General features: G+C 39.6%; 1 protein-coding gene and 1 pseudogene across 2 annotated transcripts in view; both read left to right on the top strand.

Moving 5' to 3' along the window:
- The window catches only part of REV3L (REV3 like, DNA directed polymerase zeta catalytic subunit), a 164,082-nt gene that overhangs the window by 9,885 nt on the left and 130,427 nt on the right, over positions 1-23,770 (top strand). The gene's annotated exons all lie outside the window — the stretch shown is intronic.
- LOC121158874 lies at positions 23,068-23,223 on the top strand (annotated as a pseudogene).

Below are 23,770 nucleotides of genomic sequence, written 5' to 3'. Positions count from 1 at the left end.
GTTTGGCTATAGGAGTAATTACAAGGCACTACCCTGCTTATGTGGCCCTCCCTCCTACAACACTCCAACACCACACTGCTATGTATTGCTGAGTGTTCCTGGGCAAGTCATTTTTTACTTTTATGAGCCTTAATTTCCTCTGTAAAATAAGTAACTTCTACTTCATAGGACTATTATGACTGAATAAAATATCAGCATATACCTGGCAGATTTACAGAGAAAAGGAGAGATGGAGAGAAAGCTCTTCCAGCTTCTGGTTCACACCCCAAATGGTCACATTGGTCAGAGTTGAGCTGATCTGAAACCAGGAGCCAGGAACTTCTGGGCCTCCCATTTGGGTATAGGGTCCCAAGGCTTTGAGCCATCCTTTACTACTTTTGTAGACCACAAACTGGGAAGTGGAACAAAAGTGGAACAGCCAGGACACAAACAGGCGTACATATGGTCTTGGCACATGCAAGTTGAGGATTTAGCTACAAGGCTATCCGCTGGACCAATATCTGGCATTTATAAGGGAACATAAATACTAGTTTCTGACTCTTCTGTCTTCAGAATCTGCCACAATAAGTTTTATATACTAAATGCTCTTTAAATGGAATTGGATGAAAGTGGAAACTTCTTTATTTGAAAGTCTGAGAGGAAGACTCTTCCATCACTGGTTCACTCCCCAAATGGCTGCAATAGCCAGAGGTAGGCCAAGCTGAAGCTAGGCACCAGTAACTCCAACCAGGTCTCTCACCTAGGTGGTGGGGGCTTGGGTGATCTGCTGCTGCCTTGCCAGGAGCATTCTTGGCAGGAAGCTGGATTGTAAGTTGGAGTAGCTGAGACTTGAAACTCGTCTTGGTTATAGAATCTAGTTTTGAGAGTGGCAGCTTTACCTATCACACCAAAATGCTGATCTCAAAAATAGAAATTTTTATGCTTCTTTATTGCTTACACTAGTATAAATTGGAACACCTGTACATTGTCACCTTATTTTTTTTTTTTTGTTATTGCCTTTTCTTTTTCAGTCAGTTGCTGACTCATATCTACAGTCTAAATAATTCATTACCTATTGAAAATAATTTTTTCTTAGTTGGTTTTAAGTACCCCACCTAGGCCTGACTTTAAAAATTTTTAACAGTTGGTGTATATGCATAAGTACCTACGTCTTGACGTTGTAAGTTTTTATTTGAAAGACAGAAATCTCTTGTCAGTTGGTTCACTCTTCAAATGCTAAAGCAGCTGGGGCTAAGCCAACAGGGAGCAGGAGACTCAATTTGGGCCTGCCTGCCTGCCTGCCTGGATAGAAGGAACTTAAACGCTTGAGTTATCATCTGCTACCTGAGGTGTACAGTAGCATGAACCTGGAATCAGAATCAGAGCTTGGACTCAAACCCAGACAGCCCCATGTGGGATGTAGGTGTGTCCCTAGCCTTGTCTTAACCGTGAAGTCAAGTGCATGCCTCAAGGCCCTCATATTGCTTTGAAATAAGCAATTTTGAGCCATTGAGCAAGGAGTAACTGTTTTCCACTGCCACAGATAAAGTATATTTTGATGTATCACACCTTGGTTGATGATACCTTAGTGTTTTCAAAAACTTTGTTCTTGGCAGCTGAATAAATCTGGAGGTCTTGACTTCACCAAGCGTGAGAGACCACCAGGTGTGAGCCCTGTGTAGCCTGTTCTGAGTGACCTGATCCTCACAGCTGTCCTGTGAGACAGTGTCATCTCCTTTTACAGTTTAGCAAATGAGGCATGAAGGGGTTAATAAACTTTGGCTAAGCTTCTGTAGTGTAATATTTACCTTACTGCTTATGAAGATTAGTGAGAGCATGATAGGCCATTACCTTTTCAACAGTAAAAACAGTGTGCATGTGAAAGAGGTAACTCCTAGTGCATTTGGAATTCAGTAATAGCCATTGTTGAGTCAGGCAGTGACCCCAAATACATTCTTATTCTTTTTTTCATGGTAGTGTTCCTTGATACTCTGTACTGACTTTTTTTCTAATCGGTATTAATGTTTCCTTTAAAATTTATGTTTCTGTTTAGACTGAAGTATGTATGTGTGTTTATAGGGTGATGGCAGTACTGTATTATAGCACCAGTCTATTTTTTGTAAGTCTAGTTTTAGTTAACTGAATAATGCGTGAATATGCAATTGGTCCTCCATAGATGAAAGTTTGGTTAACTGCAGATCCAACCCATTGTGGCTTGAAAGTATTCAGTAAAAGAGAAATGTACCTTAATAAACATGTACAAACTTTTTTTCTTGTCATTTCCTTATATTAGTATTATAAGTAATCTATAAGTATGTGCATAAGTTATATACAAATGCTATGTTATTTAATATAAGGGATTTGAGCATCCATATCCATAGATTTTAGTAAGAGGGGGTCTTGCCTCTGGATAAGAAGGGATGACTTTTATTCTTAGTGGGAAATTAAAAAGACAGAAGGAGTAAAGCAAAAAAAAAAATTTTTTTTGACTTTCAGTTTTTACCCTTCCCACTTGTATCAGCTCTTGATATTACGCAAACCTGAAACCTTAGTGCTGTAAGTATTTGCCATTTCTGAAGCCCACAATTCTAGGCTCAGCTCAGTGCAGCAATGCTATTCCTAGTACTGTCTGAATATACTTTTATGGCTATGGTCAACTGATGGGTCTAGGATAGCTTTACTGATGTGTGTGGAAATTTGTGCTGGCAGTTGGCGGGGGGTAACGAAGGGTTCTGTGTAGCTCCAGCAGGCGAGCTATGTCTCCTTTACTTGAAGGCAGTAGTGGAGTTGACAAGGGCAGCAAGTAGAAGCAAGCCCCAAATATTTTCTCTTGTCCTATGGGTCGAGACACCACATGGCCAAGCCCAGAGTTTGCAGGGAGAGATTTGCCAGGGGAATGTGGCAGTTTAGGGGACAACTACTGCAACTACCTTATTATGCTATTGGCTGATTCCGTTTAGTGGAAGGATTTGCCAGTGTGACGTTTTCCCTTTATTAAATGATGTTTAAATAAACAGTTCATTCAACAGCTAAGACAAGTTTAGCTAATTCCTGATCTTGTTTTTATTCCATTCTGATCGCCTCTTAGCATCAATTCTGCTTCCATTCACTCAATAAATATGTCCTGAACACACAGTAAGCATACAGTAAGGGATTGTGAAGTGAGTAGTAGCATTTGGAGAAAGACTACTGTATTCATCACCCAAGATTCATTAAAGTTGTCTACTAGTCTGCTTCAGTAATGAACAGACTTCTTTAAACAATTGTTTTTTTGAAAATTATCTACAGCCCATGCCAGGAGACCAGGCTAAATATATCTTTTTTTTTTTAAAGATTTATTTTTATTATTATTTTTTTTTATTGGAAAGGCAGATATACAGAGAGGAGAGACAGAGAGGAAGATCTTCCGTCCGATGATTCACTCCCCAAGTGAGCGCAACGGGCCGATGCTATGCCGATCCGAAGCCAGGAGCCTCTTCCGGGTCTCCCACGCGGGTGCAGGGTCCCAAAGGCTTGGGCCGTCCTGACTGCTTTCCCGGGCCACAGGCAGGGAGCTGGAAGGGAAGTGGGGCTGCCGGGATAGAACTGGCGCCCATATGGGATCCCGGGCGTGCAAGGTGAGGACCTTAACCACTGCACCACCGCACCGGGCCCGGGGGTTAAATATATCTTATATGTTGCTTGTCTAAAACATCCTGTAAGGATTTCTTCAAGCTTTTTAATCTGTACTTTTTCCATGTCTTCACCAAGATCATATTTTTCTTTTTTTTTAAGAGTTAATTTTTACTTGAAAGAGACAGAGACAGATCTTCCATCTACTGCATCACTCCCCAAATAGTTACAGTGGCCAAAGCTGGGCAGATCTGAAATCAGGAGCTTCTTCTGGGTCTCCCTCCTGGGTGCAGGAGCCCACTGACCTGAGTCTTCCTCCACTGCTTTCTGAGGCCATCAGCAGGGAGCTGGTTTGGGAGTGGAGTGGCCAGAACTCGAACCGCTGGGATGCCTACACTGCAGGCTGTGGGGATTAGCACCACACCGGCCCCTTGCCAAAATCGTACTATAAAATGTTTTGATCAATGTTAGTCTAACAGATAAAAATACAGGATCTCAGTGTAGTTTTAATTTGCATCTATGATATGAGCATGGTATTCAGTGTCTTTTCAGGTGCTTGAGAGATGTTTATACTTCTTTTTCAGTGTATTTGTCTTTTATCCATTTTCGCTTTCTGATTTTTGGTCTTTGGCTTACTGATTTTAAGAGCCCTAGTACTGTAAGAATATTTCAAAAAATGTGGGAAATGCACATTTTCAAATAACTATGGAGGTCCGTGGTGCTTAAAGTCCTCGCCTTGCATGCGCCGGGATCCCATATGGGTGCTAGTTCTAATCCCAGCAGCTCCACTTCCCATCTAGCTCCCTGCCTGTGGCCTGGGAATGCAGCTGTGGACGGCCCAAAGTCTTGGGACCCTGCACCCATGTGGGAGACCTGGGGGAAGTTCCTGACTCTTGGCTTTGGATTGGCTCAGCTCCAGCTGTTGCAGCTGCTTGGGGAGTGAACCACTGGACAGAAGATCTTCCTCTCTGTCTCTCTCTGTATATCTGCCTTTCCAATAAAAATAAATAAATCTGAAAAAAAAAACCCTATGAATAGATGCAAAAATCTGTTTCACTAAAACTAAATTCTGTTTTCCCACAGACTTCTTGCATCTTCATGTAATAGAAACATTGGCTTATTTGAATTGAATTGCGAATACTTTTTTCAATCTGCATTTATACCAGTACCTTTTACTTAAGTAATGTTTTCTTTCATTTTATAAAGATTTTTTTTATTAATAAGATTTTAAATCAAATAATAATGAACTTAGTTTTAAGCATTAGGCGTGGGAATGGGAGAAAAAGATCCCAACATCACATTCTATTTAAGGAACTTTAAAAATTGTGCGACTAAAAATGGAGAGATGTAAAAGGAGCCCATTTAAAAAGAAAAAAGTATATTAACAATTTTGTTTGTCTTAGAGAGTTCGCTTCTGTAAACTGGCTCACTTCCCCAGCTGGCCACAACAAGTGGGAGCTCTGTCCTGGTCTGCGATGCAGCTGGCAGGAACTCAGGTTCTTGAGCCATCATCTGCTGCTTCCCAGGTGCATGCATTAAGTGGGAACTGTCTTGTAAGTGGAGTAGATGGGACTTGAACTGGTACCTGATAGGCGCTGGAGCCTGCCTAAGCAGCCCCTTAGAGTACCGTGCCATAATGCCTATGCCAGGATTCCGTTTTCCATTTAGTTTTTTTCTCAGTAAATATGACTCAGTTATGAGACCATTCATTTTGACAGGGCAATCCAAGAAGTAGAATGACTGTTTTTAGATGATCAGATTATGTATCAAAGGTAGAAAAGACTTGGTTAACAGTGCATTGTGGTGGTGTTTTTAGCTTTTATGTGTATGCTCTATGTGTACAGCATGTGTATATATATATATATATGTATATATATATGTATGTATATATATAGTGTTGATTAAAGTGATTCAACTTATATATACAAGGTTACTTTGAAGTTTCTGTTGAATATAATTAAAACATGAATTTATTTTGCTGCAAGAAAATTTGAAGTCGACCAGTGTTTCTTTGATAATACACATTTCTGTGAATATCTTTTCAAAAAATTTATTTATTTGAAAACATAGTGACAGAAAGAGAGAGGAAGAGACAAATATCTTCCATATAGTGATTTATTCTCCAGCTGACTCAAACAGCCAAGTCTGGACGAGGGTGAAGTTCAGGAGCCAGGTATTCTGTTCATGTCTACTGCCCAAGTGGCAGGCACTCAGGTGTTTGGGTCATGTTGTGTTGCTTTCCCAGGTGCCTTAGCGGGAAGCTCAATTGGAAATAGAGCGTCCAGAACTTGAACAAGTGCTTGAACATGGGATCTTGTGGGTGCTTAGCTTGTTGTGCCACAGTGCTTATTTGTTTATATATATATATATATGTATATATATATAAGCATATAATAATATATTTATTAAACATACAATAAATGTATTAACATAGACTAATATATTAAATATATATTTGCATATATGTTTAAGTTAAAAATTTTAAAATTTAAAGGCAGTTACAAGGAAAAACACAGAGATCTTTGATCCATTGGTTCATTCAAGTGGCTGTGACTGCTGGAGCTGTACCAATCTGAAGCCAAGAACCAGGAGCTATTTCCTGATCTTCCACATGGGTGCTTGTGACCAAGGACTTGAGCTATCTTCCACTGTTTTCCCAGGCTATTAACAGGTAGCTGGACTGGAAGTATAGCAACCTGTACACAAACTGGTGGCCATATGGGATACCAGCATCAGAGTACATTTTGCAAAAGCCAAAAGCTGAAGGAAAGATAAAGTTACTTAAGTATTTACAGAGGCCAGTGCCATAAGGTACTAGGCTAAGGCCTTGCTTGCATTGCCAGCGTCCTGTGTAAGTGCCTCTTTTGATCCAGCTCCCTGCAATGTCAGGGCTGCAGGTGGAGGCTTAGCCTGGTATGACCTGGCAACGGCCCCCAAATATACTTTTTAAATAACTTTATTCTACTGTTTTTGGCTGTTGTAGCATATACTGTGTCTTTTTCTTTTAAAAAGCTTGAATACAAAGATGATTTTTAAAAATATACCAAATTCAGTTTTAATTTTAAAACTCAAAAGAGAATTAGAGCATTTTCTTTACTACTAATTGAATATCCCTTATCTGAAATGCTGGAGGCAAGATGGATTTTTTTTTGTATTTTTGATTATGATTTTATAAAATATTTTTAGTGCTGCCTATGTTTTGACCCAAGATGAGGTGTAGAATTTTGTACTTGTGGCATTTTATTAGCCATCAAAAAGTTTCAGATTTGGAGCATTTCTCATTTTGAATTTTCAGATCAGGAGCGTTCAACCTGTGTAAGAAATTTAGCTTAGTTTAGGTTTTCAAGACTCTTAGCTTCCCATGGTGATCTGTAAGAGTAGTTGTAAAAGCTGACTTTTAAAAAATACATATTTGTTTAAGAGAGCAACAAAGAGAGAGGGATTGTTGCCTTCTCCAGATAGCTATACCAGGTGGGCCTTGGCCAGCCTGCAGCCAGGAGCTGGTGACTTCATCTGGCCTTGGTAGCAAGGGCTACCAAGTTCTTGGACCGTGCTGATCTGCTTCCTGAGTGCATCACTAGGAAACTGAGTCAGGAGTTGGCACTTGCACCAGACCTCAGGTACGGGGTGCTGTTGTTGCAGGCAGTGCCTTAGCTCATCACAACTGAACACCAGCTTTGTGGAATAACTGTTGTCTTTGTAAAAAAAAAAAAAAAAATTTAGCGTATGTATTAAATTTCAATAAGATAATCTGGATTCAACACTTTGTATTAATTTGCTTTGTATGTTTTTTAAAAATTAGACTTTATGTCTATTCTATTTTTTTTGAAAGATTTATTTTTATTATTATTATTTTTTTTATTGGAAAGGCAGATATACAGAGAGGAGAGACAGAGAGGAAGATCTTCCCAAGCGAGTGCAACGGGCCGATACTATGCCGATCCGAAGCCAGGAGCCTCTTCCAGGTCTCCCACACAGGTGCAGGGTCCCAAAGCTTTGGGCCGTCCTCTGCTGCTTTCCCAGGCCACATGCAGGGAGCTGGAAGGGAAGCGGGGCTGCTGGGATTAGAACCGGCACCCATATGGGATCCCGGGCGTGCAAGGCGAGGACCTTTAACCACTTGTGCCACCGCACCGGGCCCAGACTTTATGTCTATTCTAGTTTGTGTGTAAGTGTTTTTATTTCTTCAGTCTCTTCGATTTAATTTTCTCTGTGAAAGATGTTCTACAGAAACCTTATTTTCTTGAATCTTACTGACTTTTTACAATTCTTTTTTTATTTAAATTATCACAGATTTTATTCTTTGGAGATTTTTTAAAAGATTTAAAAATATTTATTGGAAAGTCAGATATACAGAGAAGAGAAGCGACAGAGAGAAAGATTTTTCATTTGCTGGTCGCCACAATGGCTGGAGCTGAGCCAATCTGGAGCCAGGGGCTTCTTCCAGGTCTCCCAGTGTGTTTGCATGATCCCAAGGCTTTGGGCCATCTTCATCTGCTTTCTCAGGCCACAAGCAGGGAGCTGGTTGGGAAGCAGGGCTGGCACCCATAGGGGATCCCGGTGCATGCAAGGCAAGTTTTAACTACTGGGTTACTATACCAGACCCTCTGGCAGTTTTGATGAGAAGATCGTTGCCGCTGAATGTCTCTATAAATTCTGTCTCATGCTTATCCCTTCTGTGTACAAGAGACCAGACTTTGTATTTACCAATAGGCAAGGCATGGCAAGTTCGCTTAGTCATCTTCATTCTTCATTCGTATGCTTGATAGTATTGCCCTCCTTGATATTGAAAGTTAATGATTACATATAACCCAGTTGGATGAAAACATTGATCCAGTGTTAAGTTCTTTCCTTGTTCTTACTGCAGGATTCTCTGGCATGTAGGAACTAACATACCTGGATAATCTGGAATAGTGTTTGTTTGCTTTTATTTTAACTGGAGATTTGCATGAACATGTTTAGATTATAAAGGTCCTCAGGACTCTTGGTCATGTAATTAGCTTGTGGAAACTGTTTATTTGCTTTGGAAGCCAGTTAACACCCCATGGTGGAGAGAACTGTGTTCCATCAATTATGTTGCTATTAGGCACTAGGTTTTTTTTTTTTAAAGGATTTATTTTTTGTTTTATTTGAAAGGCACAATTCAGAGAGGAGAGTTGGAGGCATCTTTGCATCTGCTGCTTTACTCCCCAAGTGGCCACATGGCTGGGACTGTGCTGATCTGAAGCCAGGAACCAGGAGCTTTTTCTGGGTCTTCTGCAGTGATACACAGGCCCAAGAATTTGATCTATTCTCTGCAGCTTTCCCACGCCACAAGCAGGTAGTTGGATGGGAAGTGGAGTTGGGCTTGGCTTAATGGCTAAAGCCTCAACTTGTTTAATGGCAAGCCCTGGGATCCCATATGAGCACCAGTTCATGTCCAGCTGTTCCACTTCCCATCCAGCTCCTTGCTTGTGCCTTGAGAAAGCAGTAGAGAAATTTGCCCAAAGCCATGGGATCCTGCACCCATGTGGGAAACCCAGAAGAGTCTCCTGCTTCAGGCCTCAGATAAGTTCAGCTCTGGCCATTGCAGCCATTTGGGGAGTGAACCAGTGTTTAAGTCTTTCTTACTATATTTCCTTCTCTAAGTAAATCTGATCTGCCTTTCCAATAAAATAATATTTGATTTGGAAAAGGTGGAACAACTGGGGCTCAAATTCGTGCCTCTTTGGGATACTAAAGCTGCAGGCAGAGGATTAGTTTGTGATGCCATGGCGCCATCCCTGGTACTAGAATTTTTTGAATAAATAAAGAGTAAAGTATTGAGAAGAAGAATATAAGTTTAGATATCTTAGAAAGTTTTTAGTTGAGGTCTGGTTTCTGTGGAGTAGACTATGTCTGTAGTTTAGAGAATAAGTTATCTTTTTTTTTTCTCTTGTTATTTTCATGGTACAGATTCTCCCTTCCATCTTCCTTTCTCCTTGCACTGTTTTCCTCCATGTTGTTACAGTAGTGTAGTTCTTCAGTAACAGTCACAAGTCCAGTGTTTTGATGTGTAAGTGTATCATGGCACTGTAGGTATAAATGGTAGATAGTCTGGTATCCTATTGTCAAAGTATATTTAACAGTTTCAGTGAGGGAGAGTCCTTTTATTTGGGAGTAGAGTTGGCATATTGCAATTTATCTTCACTTCCTGGTATGCTAGTCTTCATTATACAATTAATCTTTGAGGATATATGTATAAACATATTTACCTGTGTATCTGTTTATCTTATATTTTGCATGAAGGTAGCCTTATAATGGACAGAACGTGTGATATTTGTGGTTTTTGGATTGCCTTATTTCACTGAGCATAATGATCTCTAGTTGGGACCATTTTGTTGCAAATGGTGTAATTTTGTTCTTTTTAATGGTTTAGTAACATTCCGTGGAATAGATACACCAGGTTTTTTTTTTTTTTTTTTATCTATTTCTCTTTTGACGGGCATCTGGGTTATTTCCATATCTTTGTTATTGTGGATTGTGCTGCTAGGGTTGCAAGTCACTTTATGTACATTTTGTTTCCCTTGGATATATTTGCAGGAGTGGTATATCTGGGTCAAATGGTAGATCAATTTTCATTTGTCTGAGCACTTTCCATACTGATTTCCATAGTGGCTGCACTAGTCTACATTCCTACCAATAGCAGAATAGGGTACATTCCCAGGGTTTTGAGTATAAGGCAATCTCACAGAAATTAGATGGAACTTCAGTGTGGGTTTTATCTGTTTAGCTAATGGCTAGTGAGCCTGAGCATTCTTTCATATGTGTATTATTTATCTTAAAGATTTTAGTGAAAAATTGGGAGATAGTTTGTTCTGTATTCAATTGATTCTGATGTGTGTACAAGTTTCCATCCTTCTCCCACTTTTGCATATTGGTAGTTGGAATGTGTTTTATATTCAGTGGTGTAACAGGTTTAGTTTATAGAAATAATTAGTAATAAAAAGTAATAAAATCTTAAAACCTTTGATATCCTAGCTGTCTCACCCACTTTCCCCTAGTCCTCATCCCTGTCCACTCTAATCAACTGTGTAAACGTCAAAAAAAAAAAAACTTTGACATATTTGATTTGTGAAAAATATTAGAAGATGTATAGCCTAGTGCCATATTTGTTATAAAAAGAGGGTTAACATTAACCTGCATTTGTCACTTTTGACCAGCTTTCTAGCTTTGTTCACTTGGAACCTGAGAAGATTGAATGCCTTTTGTTTAACCAAGTGCATAAAAAATGACCTGTGAGGACTGAGTGCTTGGCAATACTAAACAGTTGAGACACGGCAGGACTGGTGTTTGGCAGAAGAGTTAGGATGCCACTAAGGATGCCCGTGGCCATATCTAAGTTACTGGATTCAGGTCAGCTCCATTTCTGATTAAATTCCTGCCAATGTGCTGGAGACACAGGTAATGGTTCTAATAGTTGGACCCCTTCCATTCATGTGGAAGACTGAATTTGAATTTCTGGACCCTTGCTTCAGCTGAGTTCAGGCCCAGAGATTCTGTGGGCATTTGGAGAGTGATCCAGAAGATTTCCTTTCAAACAAATTTAAAAAGAGAGGCCCAAGTCCCAAGTCAAAGTACCTGAGTTACAGTCTTGGCTCCAGTTTCCTAGTATACTGACCTTATGAGGAAGAGGTGATAGTTCAAGTCATTGGGTTCTTGCTACGCACCTGGGAAACCTGGATTGAATTCCAAGCTCCCTGCTTTGTCCTGACCCTACATGGCTGTTGTGAATGTTTGGGGTATAAACCATTGAGTAACAGCTGTCAGTCTGTCTGTATCTCTCTTTGCTGTTGCTGCTGCTTCAAAAACAGTTGACTCATGATTAGTAAATCATGTATGGACAGGAGAGCTGTGAATCAACCGTAAACACTTGTGGGAAGCTTTAGTGTTGCTTTTCCAATATAGTATAGTTGTTCTAATTGAGCAAGTTGGTGCTGAGACTCAGGAATCTGTGTACAGATGGAGAAACTGGCTGCTAGTTGGTACCTTTAAGCTGGAGTTGTTAATGCATTAATCCTGTGTTCTCTTTCTCTGCACTTAACCTGTTACCTGGCATGGTCAAACGGAATGTTTAATACTGCTTTGTTGGCATGTTGTTAAAGTTTTATATCTTACTAGGAATAATCAGTATTTTGTTGCAGAATGGATCTCGTGATCATTATGTGGTGTCCTTCATCTCTTTTAATGCTTTTCTCATTAAAGTCTGTATTATCTGATATAAGAATACCTACACCAGCTAGTTTTTCCTTTCAATTAGCCTGATTGTGGCCTATCTGGATTGTGTGAGTCTCAGTGTCTAGTTGAGCCTAATAGGGCTGTTGTGCCTGTGCTCCGTGGTTTTATTATTTGGTTTTTCATTTGAATCCTGAACAAATTTGTTTTAAGATTTATTTCTCATAAAAGTTTTAAATTATATCTAAATTATTAATGCCAGATTTTTTTTTCTTAAGTGGTTGTACTAGACTGTAGACCACCAACGATGTGTGAGAGTTTGTTATGTCCAGCATTATTAGTAACATTTAAAATTGTCAGGCTTTGTAAGGTTTTAATTCTTAATTTAAAACATCTCACTGGTTCTATATTTTTCTCTCAGTAGTGAGATTGATTTTTTTTCAATTTGTCACCTGTTTGTTCTATAAAATACTAAGGAGATTGTTAAGATCTCTAGTTTATAGCTTTGTTTGTTATTCCAGTTTTTTTAAAATAAATCTTTAAAAAAAAATCTCACTGTATCTCCGGAACACACTTGAGGCCAGAGAGTCAAACTTCCATTGACAATTCTGTCTACCTTGTTAGTTGTTGAGCACTGACAGGCAATTTGTATTTGCTGTGCTGCAAAGGGAGACTTTCTAAATTACTGAAATGTGATTGGAATTCTGCTCCTACCCATACATAAACCCAGCATATAGAAAAGTGCAAATAGATAATTTTTTTTAAGATTTATTTATTTATTACAAAGTCAGATATACAGAGAGGAGGAGAGACAGAGAGGAAGATCTTCCGTCCTATGATTCATTCCCCAAGTGAGCGCAACAGCCGATGCTATGCCGATCTGAAGCCAGGATCCAGGAATTTTTTCCGGGCATCCCACACGGGTGCAGGGTCCAAAGGCTTTGGGCTGTCCTTGACTGCTTTCCCAGGCCACAAGCAGGGAGCTGGATGGAAAGTGGAGCTGCTTAGAACCGGCACCCATATGGGATCCCAGGGCGTGTTCAAGGTGAGGACTTTAGCCGCTAGGCCATGCTGCCGGGCCTGATAGTATTTTATTATACTAACATTTTCTCAATAATTATTGTTTGATACATGATCAAGTTTTGGTAAATATTTGTTGAAGAAAAGGGGATAAATTATTTCTCATATGTAATCTTAAGTTGATGACAATCCCTTGGACGTAGATTATGGACTTTCAGATCTATTCTGTCCATTTCCATTGCTAACTACTTTATTTGAGCTCTCTTTATTTTTGCTTAGAACTTCAAATGGCCTCTCTGCTTGCCTCTGTCTTTGCTAAAGTGGTCTTTCAGAACTTCAGATTTCATCCGAATGTTGTCATATCAGCAGTGGCAGAGAACTGCAAGTGGAAAATTAGTAATAACCCACATGTTCCAAAATGAGAGATAGGATACATGTGGTTTGTCATGTCACTCTAAATTTTAGTAAGAATAGCAGGGGAAAATGTTTACTTTTATAAATAAGTTAAAAATCGGCTTCACAATGGTTATACCGTGTGATTATTTTTACTTTTAAAAAAAGGCATGTAATGTAAGCACACAGGACAATAATAATATACACTGGGATCTAAAGCACTGGTATGAGTTTTTTTCTAGTTATTTTAAAAAAACATTGCTTTGCACTTAGGAAAAAATCAATAACACCAAATTGTAACCTATTCAGATAATTTTTCTGCTTGTAACCATCATCAGCTTCCTGTATTCTAATGGTATTTCCTCAAATGTAACCCCTGTGCACATGTCTGTCTTAGAATCAAATCAAATTCTTATTGATACTATAGATTCCCAAAATTCACCCCACACAGAGAAAATGGAAATCTTTAAGGTTGTTCTAGGAATGTGTACACAAGGACTTTAAAAAGTTCATGGAAGATGTAATTAAAGAAAGTAAGGGACCAGCCTTGTGGGCAGGTTAAGCTGCTGCCTGTAATACGAACACCCCACTAAAGGTGCTGGTTCAAGTCGCCACTGTTTTGCTTCCAATCCGACTACCTGCTATTGTGCCTTAGAAAGCAACAGAAGAAAGTCCAAATACTTAAGCTACTGCCGCCCACATGAAAGACACAGATGAAACCTCTGGCGCCTAGCTTCAGTCTGGCCCACCCCTGTCATTGTGGCCATTTGGGGAGTGAACCAGCTGATAAGAGGTCTATCTCCAGTATCTCCACAATCCCCCTGTAGCTGTGCCTCAATGAAATCGTTTTTAATTGAGTTTTTCATGAGCTTTATGAGGATTTCTTATGTACTAACAGGTACTACATTTTCTAAAGTTCTGATACTGACTCAGTGTGAAACAAAACTCTGAACATATAGGGTTTCTGTGATGTGACATCTGACTACTTTTTCAGCTCCTCTTCTGTTTCATCTTCAAGTACTTTGCTCCTCAGCCTGAATTCTTGCTGTTTCTCAAATGCATAGCTCATGGTTTTGCATGTGCTTTAGTTAAACCAAGCAATCAACCAACCAGGGACCTTGGCTGTGCGGTACTGTACAGTGACCAGCATATTGTCATCGCTCATTAAATGTTTGAGACAGTGAATGCGTTTCTTCTGAATAGAAATCCCTTGTCCTTTGGGTGAATTCTTCATACTTAAGGGTTGTCCTAAGTTGTCATTTCCTTTGTGAACTTTTCTCAGTGTTAATTTGTATAACTAATGTACTTTGTACCTGTATTACTCACATAGATTTGTGAGTTTGTGTTTTTTGGTCTGGCTTCCCTGGTCAGAATGAGTTTAAGGTAGATCGGATTACTGACAGTCTTAGTCTTAGTGCTTGTTAACTAGGCATACAACAAAAAGTTAAAATCTCATGAAAGAAAGACAAATAAATGATTCTAATTATATGAGCTGTTTAGTATAGTCATTCATAAATAAATTGTTGGTGACCTGAGGTAAAGGTACGGGATTTATTGGTTTTTTTTGGGTATCGTTCGAGGCAGTAGGAACATTCTGGAGATGTATTGTGGTGATGATTATGGCAGTGTTCATGTTAATACAACCGAGATGGAAACCCAGGAAGGATTAAAATGGAAAAACTGTGTCATATGTGTTTTGCTACTTTATCACTTTTTTTTTTAATTATTTATTTTTATCGGAAAGTCAAATTTACAGAGAGGAGAGGAAAAAATCTTCCATCCGCTGGTTCACTCCCTAAGTGGCCACAATAGCCAGGGCGGAGCTGAGCTGAAGCCAGGAGCCAGGAGCTTCCCCTGGGTCTCCCATATGGGTGCAGGGTCTCAAGGACTTGGGCCGTCCTCTACTGCTTTCCCAGGCCACAAACAGGGAGCTGGATAGGAAATAGAGCAGCTAGGATACGAACCGGTGCCCATAAGAAATCCCAGCGCATCAAAGGTGAGGACTTTAGCCTATAGGCTTTTGTGCTGGGCCCTACCACACTTTTTAAAAAGACAAAACTAGCCTATTTTCTCAGCTTTATTCTTTACATTTCTTGAAATCAATAAAGTTTGGGGTTTTTCCTCACTCAGGGCTCCTTCCTGTCACTATGCAGGAGTCCTCTCTCTTAAATAAATCTTGTTTTGCACAAAAAAATAAAATGTATAAAAGAAAGGAGAAGACAGCATTTACCTTTAAAATATGTAAAGAAAGTATTTTGTGATATTAGAATTAACATTCAAGTGACTGTCCCTGGTGCTTAAAACCAGAAACAGTATGACATTGTGTGAATTCAGCCTTGAGATGGTTAAACAGTTTTTTTCTCCTGCTTAGAATTGTCTTTCCTACCTGAGTCAAAGATGATTGCAGAACAGTACAACATTATCTCTCATGTCCTAAGCAGTTTTTCTAGATTATCTGATCGGAGCCTCTTATGTTTCCATGAAGTAGGGATAACTGTCACTATTAAGGAAATCATATGTGCTTATTGGACTCAGTCATCCCAACTTAGTATATGCCTAAAACCACAGATAACATCATATCCTGCATTTTCTGTGTGCTCACTACATGTCCCCTCTTTGTGTTAAAGCTCAATTCATGAATTGGGTATAGTAAGAGATTAGTAACAGTAGGCAATAAATGGAATAGTTATAATAATATACTTGAATAAAACGTTATGTTAATGTGGTCTCACTCAGAATAGCTTACTGTTAGTTTACATTAATTTTGTTCTTTAGTTTCTGACAGGCCCAGCAAGTGCCAAATTTCATACTCCTCACTCCCCAATTATTTGGGTCCTAAAAAAATTATCCTAGTCATTTCCTTGATACATTAGCACACTAGCTAAAGGATGTGACATTGAGGCCAGTGTTGCAATCCCAGCATCCCCATATGAGCACTGGGTTGAGTGTGAGCTGCTGTGCTGTGAACCAGCAGATGGAAAATTCCTTCTCAGTTTCTGTCTCTGTTTCTCTGTCTCTCACACTCAAGTAAATAAATCTTAAAACACCAGTTATCTTTTTCTGAATGGATTTGACATTTTGTATATTCTAAGGCAATAAACTAAGTAAAAACCTGCAACCTGGGGTAGCTGCAAGTCAGGCCTTGCTTCCTGTTTGTCCGAGAGTTTGGTGAAGAATGGTTGACCGGCTGTGGCCGGTGTTTTTCAGTAGGAAATAAAAAAGTTAGCAAGATATTTACTAATTACAGTTGATTTCTTACTGAGATTGTTTTGACATACTGCAAAGCCAAAGAATATGATCTTTGTGTGCCAGGGCTAGAAACATAAAAGGGAAGATACTGATGAAAGGTAACAAAAATGGTAATCATGGAAAGTGAATAATATCTGGATTATGTTAAGGTGTTGACATGGTGTTGGGGAGATGGCTAGATCATCCTGTGGAGAATGTTTTTACTTTCTAACATGGCTCGTAATCTCAGACATTTTTGTTCTTTTGGACACAGATGAGACTTCATTCATTTGTTCGTTCATTCATTTGTTTATTAATATTTGTTTGATCTTTCCGACTGCTGCTCTTAGGTTTCTGTTAGTTCTTGATTTTGGTCCATGATATTGTCTCAGGCTGTTAAAGTAAAGGATGGTTGTTAAGGCCAAAAATCAAAGCATTTATGGGAAATTAAAGAGAATATCATACTGTATTTTTATCTTTGTACTTAAAGGAAGCATTTTAATGACTTCTGTTAGGCTTATTTAATTGTCAACATCACTATTACTGTACTTTGGGACCCATAAGTACAATAAAGGTTCCTTGGACACAGGCAGTGGTATTCCATGACATTTGAACCATATATGTATATGTATGTATATGACTTTGGTATTCTGGACAAAGAAATGATTAATATTTGGGATAGGGCAGAACTGAATGACACAAGATTTCAGCATGCTGCTCAGAATAGCCTGCAATTAAAAAAGATTTATTTGCTTTTATTGGGAATGCAGATATACAGAGAGGAGAAGAGTCAGAAAGGAAGATCTTCTATCCCCTGCCTGGTTTATTCCCCAAGTCACCGCAGTGGCTGGAGCTGAACTGATCTGAAGCCAGGAGCCAGGAGCTTTCCAGGTTTCCCATGTGGTTGCAGGGTCCCAAGATGTTGCTTTCTCAGGCCACAGCAGGGGAGCTAGATGGGAAATGGGGCCTCTAGGACATGAATTGGCAGTCATATGGGATCCTGGTGGGTGCAAGGCGAGGACTTTAGCCATTAGGTTATTGCACCAGGCCCAATAAGCTACAATTTAAAACATATTGTTTATTTCTGGGATTCTCTTTTGAGTATATTAAACTGTAGGTGATCATTGGTAACTGAGGCTGTGGAAACAAACCCAGGATAAGGGGGGATACTTTACCATTGATCTGGAATCATTGCAGATCCACTTGATGTAAGTGTGCACACTGTATTACATACAGATCTCTGCAGCAGTGCTTCACTTAGACTATTTGAAAAATAGTTTTTAAAAATATTTATTGTATTCATACAAAAAGCATAATTACAGAGAGGTGTAGAGATAGACAAAGATCTTCCATCTGCGGATCTACTCCTCAAATGACCCCTGGAGCCATTCCCAGTTTTATTCCAGTTCTCCCACAGGGGTTCAGGGACCTGAGGGCCTAGATCAAACTCTGCTGCTTTCCCAGGCACATTAGCAGGGGCTGGATTGGAAGTGGAGCAGTGGGGACTTGAACTAGTACCCATATGGGATGTAGGTGATTGCTTAATCTGTTGTTTTTTTTTTAATTACTTTTATTGAAAAGGCAAATATACAAAGAGAAGGAGGTACAAAGAGGAAGGTCTTTTGTCTGTTGGTTTACTCCCCAAGTACCGTAATGGCCAGAGCTGAGCTGATCCAAAGCCAGGAGCCCGGAGCTGCGTCTGGGGTTCCCGTGCAGGTGCAAAGTCTCAAGGCTTTGGACCATCCTTAACTGCTTTCCCAGGCCAGAAGCAGGAAGCAGGATAGGAAGTGGAGCAGCCAGAACACAAACTGGTACCCATATGAGATCCCAGTGCTTGCAAGGTGATGATTTAGCCACTGAGCCATCACAGCGGGCCTGATTATTCTTTTAGAAAGTACTTTTGGAGATTATTTTGTTCATGGTCTTACCGGCTTTGAGGTGACATTATAAAACTTCCCTCTAGTATTTGGTCAAAAGTTTAGTTTAGATATGCACAGAGTATTAGTACAAAGCAGCACAGAACTATTTTGTATCCTAGTGTTATAAATTCTGATGTTTGATAATAGTTCATTTCTGTGAAGGGATAATTACTCTTATGGTAACACATTCATCACACTTAAACCAGCTTGGCAGTGTAAAACTGAAAGTGTTTACTCATTTTCTGAGTTACTAGTATGAACACATATTTTTGCCTAAGTGAAATAGAATGCCTTTTGTTAGGGAATTTATGGTCTAGAAAAGGTTGTAATATGGCTAATGTATAAAGATGAATGACAAATCCAGTTAAAATGTTCGGTAACTCAGCTTGCTGTATATAGAACCATATAAAAACTTGTGAGATATTCTGAATTAGATACAATGTATGCTTGGGATTTTCCTGGTTTATGACTCCATGGGTTGACCTTGGCCTCTGGAATTGTGGTTCCTTACCTCATTCTCACCTCAGGTCCAGGGTATCTCTTTTCATGTAGAACTATAAACCTACACGTCTTCACTCCCCAAATGGCTGCAGTGGCCAGAGCTGAGCTGATCTGAAGCCAGGAGCAAGAAGCTTCTCTCTGGGTCCATCACACAGATAAAGGAACTCAAAAACTTGGGACATTGTCTGCTTCCATTCTAGGTCATAGCAGGCATCTTCATCAGAAATGGAGCAGCTGGGACTCAAACCGGTTGCCATGTGGGATGTCAGTGCTTTGGCAGAATATTAGCCTGCTAATGCCAACATGCTGACCCCTCTTTCTTATTTTTTAGAAGAATTATTTATTTGAAAGGCAAAGTCAGAGAGATAGGAAGAAAGCGAAGGATTCAGAGAAAGTGAGTGAGAGAGGTCTTTTGTCGGCTGGTTCATTCCTTAAATGGGTACAACACCAGCTCTGGGCCATGTGGCAGCCTGGAGCCCGGAACTCTCTGTGTCCCACCATGGTGCCAGAGGCCTAAGTGCTTGTGTTCTCCTTGCTGCTTTCCCAGAGACATTATTGGCAGGGAGCTGGATGGAAAGTGCAGCTTTTTGGGGACTCATAACAGGCTAGGCATGCCAGTGTGGGATGCCAGCACTGTAAGTGATACTTTAACTAGCTGTGCCACTTGTCTGCCTCTCTTAGTAAGGCAGCCCTTAGATTGACAAGAATGTGAAGCAATTTGTTTTCATCATTTTAAAAAATAATCTGAATATAGAACTTTTCTCATTTCTTTCCTCCTATACATAAATGTCATACCATCCTGAATGTGCCCGATCTGGTAAAGCTAACCAGGGCCAGGCCTGGTTAGTACTTGGTTGGGAATAGCCTATTGTGCCCCCACAGCAGTGAGCCAAAGAAGATAACCTGTCTTTGGTCCATGATGGCAATTGAACACACACACAGCCATATATTTCCATATCCATATACAGGCAACTGTGCCTAGTCATGCCTTCAAATTACTTATATGAGTTTATAGACAAAATGGCCCAAGGTCAGAGCATTAGGTAACACTTGGGCAGCTAGCCAACAGATGGACCTGTTAGTTACAAACACCAGTTATCATATAAAGACAAGTAAACCGGAGCGTAGAGATAAGGGGCAAGAGCGAAAGGTATGGAAATTTGATATTTTCACTTTCTCAAGTTCATCTCAACAACTTCATTCTGTGTAGTTCTCTTTGGTGCCCTAGCAGGCAAATCCTAATCTGTGGGCCTTGCAGCTTTGCTTCTTCACCTCAGGAAAAGTGGCAGGTTTCTCCGAGTTGTTCCTCCCTTTGCTTTCTGGAAACTCCACATGGGCATCTGTTGGTAGGGAGCTCTCATTGCGTTCTCAGAGATAACTGTCCTACATTGGGCAGTTTCTACAAACCATTGTTTGATATTTTTGCTATTTTTTAGTTGTTTCCAGCGTAGGATCTGTTAATTGCCTGTTGCTTTGTCTAGTTTAGAAATTCTGCCTACTCTTTTTTTTTTTCTTTAATCTTTAGCTCAAGCCTTAAGTCTTCTCCACAATGTTTTATATTCCATTCATTTTCTGAACAGTAGTTACTTTGGTTGCAAAGCACAAGAGCTGTTTCAAAGAAAGCTCACACGAAAGAGGAATTTATTATTACAATACAGAGAAATCTCACAGATCTTCATTGCACAGTACAAACAGGCTTCACTTCTCTAACATTCTGTTTACTAGATAGCAGTTTCTCCAGAGTTCTTCCTGCTTTCCTTTGCTTTGCTCTTGCTAACTCTAGCCTTAACTCAGCTTGACCTTCCTTCTCCATTCCTGGTAGTAGGTAGTAGCGTGGTATGATGAATATGCCTAGGAAGCCAGGAAATCAACATTAATCTGAGAAGCATGATTAATAATGCAGTTTGAGTAAAACTGCTTGTTTTAAGACTTAAAAACAAGAATTTTGTGTCAGAAATATCAACTGATAAATTTTAAATTAGGAAGTTAGAATTTCAAATAATATTCGGTAAACACAATGCTTATGCCAAGTTAGCATTTCCGTTTTGCTTGTTTTTGTTGTTTGTTTTTAGATTTGAGAGAGGGGAACTTTCACCTGCTGATTGACTCCCAGAGTACTTGCAGCAGTTGAGCTTGTGCCATGTCAAAGATAGGAGCTGGGATCTCAAATCATGTGCCCCACTTGTGTGGCAGGGATTCAACCATCATCACATGATGCCTCCCAGGGTGCACATTTGCAAGAAGCAAGGATCAGGGGCGGAGCTAAGACTAAGCACTCCGATATGGGATGCAGTCATCCTAACTGGCATTTTAACCACTAGGCCAAATGTATGCCCTTGCTGAAGTTTTGATTATTAAGGAATAGGATTCCTATATAAATACTCACACATAGATTGGGTATCAGGCACTGCCCAACACAACAGAGACATAAAAACTCATTTTTCAGAAAAAGGATTGACAACTTGCAGCTTGTGAACAAAATCCAAATCAGCCACCTGTATTTTGTTAGTGAATTTTTATTGGATTACAGCCCCTCCCATTCGTTACATTATTATCTGTTAGTGTTACCATGCTTTGATAAAAGATGACTAAAAGCATCAGGGACTCCAGGATCCACAAAGACTAAAATATTTATTTTTTTGGCCTGTTTTGGAAACCTTTGGCATTAACTGATAAAGGGTAACAAAAAGTTGGGGCAATTGTTTGACCTTGGGGTTAAGCCATTGATTAGGAAGGGCCCTTACATCCCACATTGGTTAACCTAAGTTCAATATCAACTTCCAGTTACTGATCCAGCTTCCTGCTAATGCCTGTGTGGGAGGCATGCAGCAGTGATGGCTCACGTAATGTGGTTCCCACACCCACAGGGATCCTGGATGGAGGTTACCGTTGACACTTGGCTCCATATGCAGCCCAGCTCCCAGCCTTGTGAACATTTGGGAGAGTGAATCAGTGAATGGAAGTTCTTTTTCCATCTCTCTGCCCCTCAAATAAGTGAAAAAAAGTTAAAAACATGTAAAAGTTTGTGTTGATATAGTAAGAAGATTTTCTGTAATTGGGTCTTAGACTTTTGCTAAATTAATAGATTATATTATTTACCCAGAGTCTTCACATTAGGTTACACAGTCTTGGTCTCATTCTTTCATTAATATCATAGGATTGTTTTGTCTCTTAGTTTCTGTTTAGTGCTAGTGAGATTGCTTCTTTCTCTATAGTGATTCCTCTTTGCAAGAATGTGGAAGTTGGACTTAAATTATCTCACCATGTGGACCTCTGGGTTTACTGGTGACAGTATATGAGCCATCTGCTGCTACTTTTTCAAGGCATGTTAGCAGGGAGCTGCATCAGAAGTGGAGCAGCCACCCGCAAATCAGCATCCATATAGGATGCTGCTGGCTCCCTTCTCGTTAATTCTTGAAAATGAGGTAATCAGTTGTTTGGATGCCTAGTTCTTTGAGTTTATCATTGTTTTCCATGTTGCCCCCTCCCTTTGTCTACTATTTTCCAGAGAAAAGTAGGATTAAAAGTATCTGAGGAAAGAATTCCTTAAACATTTCTAGTGGTAGGAGTTGGGTTGGTTTAACAGAGGGCAAATGATATTACAGCCTGAGTATTTTTCTTTCACCCAAATCTTTGTGAAAACTGGGGTAAGAGAAGACTATAACTAATTCTTTAGATATGTTATCTTAGTTGCATCAAATTTCCTTTTGATTTTAGAATTTGGACAAGCAATTTAAGTTATTGGGTTGATATGCTTGTATTTCATTTTAGTGGGTTTAGATTCACATCTTGGCTTTGCTCCTGATTCCAGCTTCAAGCTAATGCAAACCTTGGGAGACAGCAAGAGAAGACCCAAGTGGTTAGGTTATTGTCATCCACTTGAGACTTGGATTGGGTTTCTGACTCTCAGCTTCTGCCTGTTCAACCCTGGGGCCTTTGAGGGCATTTGGGAAGTGACTTAGTATATTAGAGCTCTGAGTCTCTGTGTGCTTTTTTGACTCTCAGATAAAAGAAAAAAGAAAGTTCTGAGTGAAAGCAGAAGTTCATGGGGATTTTCAAAATCTAAAACCAGTTCTCAGTGACTGCCTATTTTAACAATCTATCATGTGTGTGTGATCTAGTGACTGGAAATTGGAAAGTTTCAAAATTCTTTTCAGTGTTTTTATCACATCCTAAAGTTTGAGTGTCGTCCCCCCCCACCCCCCGTGTAGTATTTCACATAGTTGCTTCTCAGCCTTTTGGCTAAGATCAAGTGTAGTATTTTATATGCATTACAAGGTACGGATTATGACTTTTAAATGAAATAGGAGATCAGTTGGTTTTATCTACTGCAAATTGTTGCATAGTACATTCTTGGATTATGATAGGGATAAAATCTGAGGTTAATCTGTTCTTACATTAGGAGAATTTAGCATATAGCTCAAAAGTTATACCTTAATCCCTTATTTGTTGTGAGAACATTTCACATTAGTGTAGCATCTAAAGATATTAATGTTTCATAAGACAGTTAACATTTCATCTAGACTATCTGAGAGCTCTGAAACCTATTAGAACTTCTGCTGGAACTTAACATCAATTATAATAGATCATAGAGTTGCTTATAGCCTCTGAGGAAGATATGTCAATTTCTTCTAGTTCACTCCAACTTTAATTAGTTCACCTGCATTAGGCAGAAGGGCTAGATATGTTTGAGTAGGCAGATGGTGAGATAGATAAGCAAATGGCAGTCTCACTTTGAATGCTTCCCTTCTTTTGACTCCTTAGATTTAAATGGTGCCACCATAGTCTTTCATAGTGAGGAAAAGGAAGTAGCTTTTTTTTTATTTGAAAGGCAGATTTTAGAGAAAGAGGAGATACAAAGGTCCTCCATCTACTTGTTCACTCCCGGAATGGTCATGAAGACCAGAGTTAAGCTGATCTAAAGC

The sequence above is a fragment of the Ochotona curzoniae genome, unplaced genomic scaffold, assembly GCF_017591425.1.
Source record: "Ochotona curzoniae isolate NIBS_2020 unplaced genomic scaffold, NIBS_Ocur_1.0 contig_3819, whole genome shotgun sequence".
Taxonomy (NCBI): Eukaryota; Metazoa; Chordata; class Mammalia; order Lagomorpha; family Ochotonidae; genus Ochotona; species Ochotona curzoniae.
The sequence above is the reverse complement of the archived record's forward strand: the minus strand, read 5'-3'. Positions and strand labels throughout refer to the sequence as shown.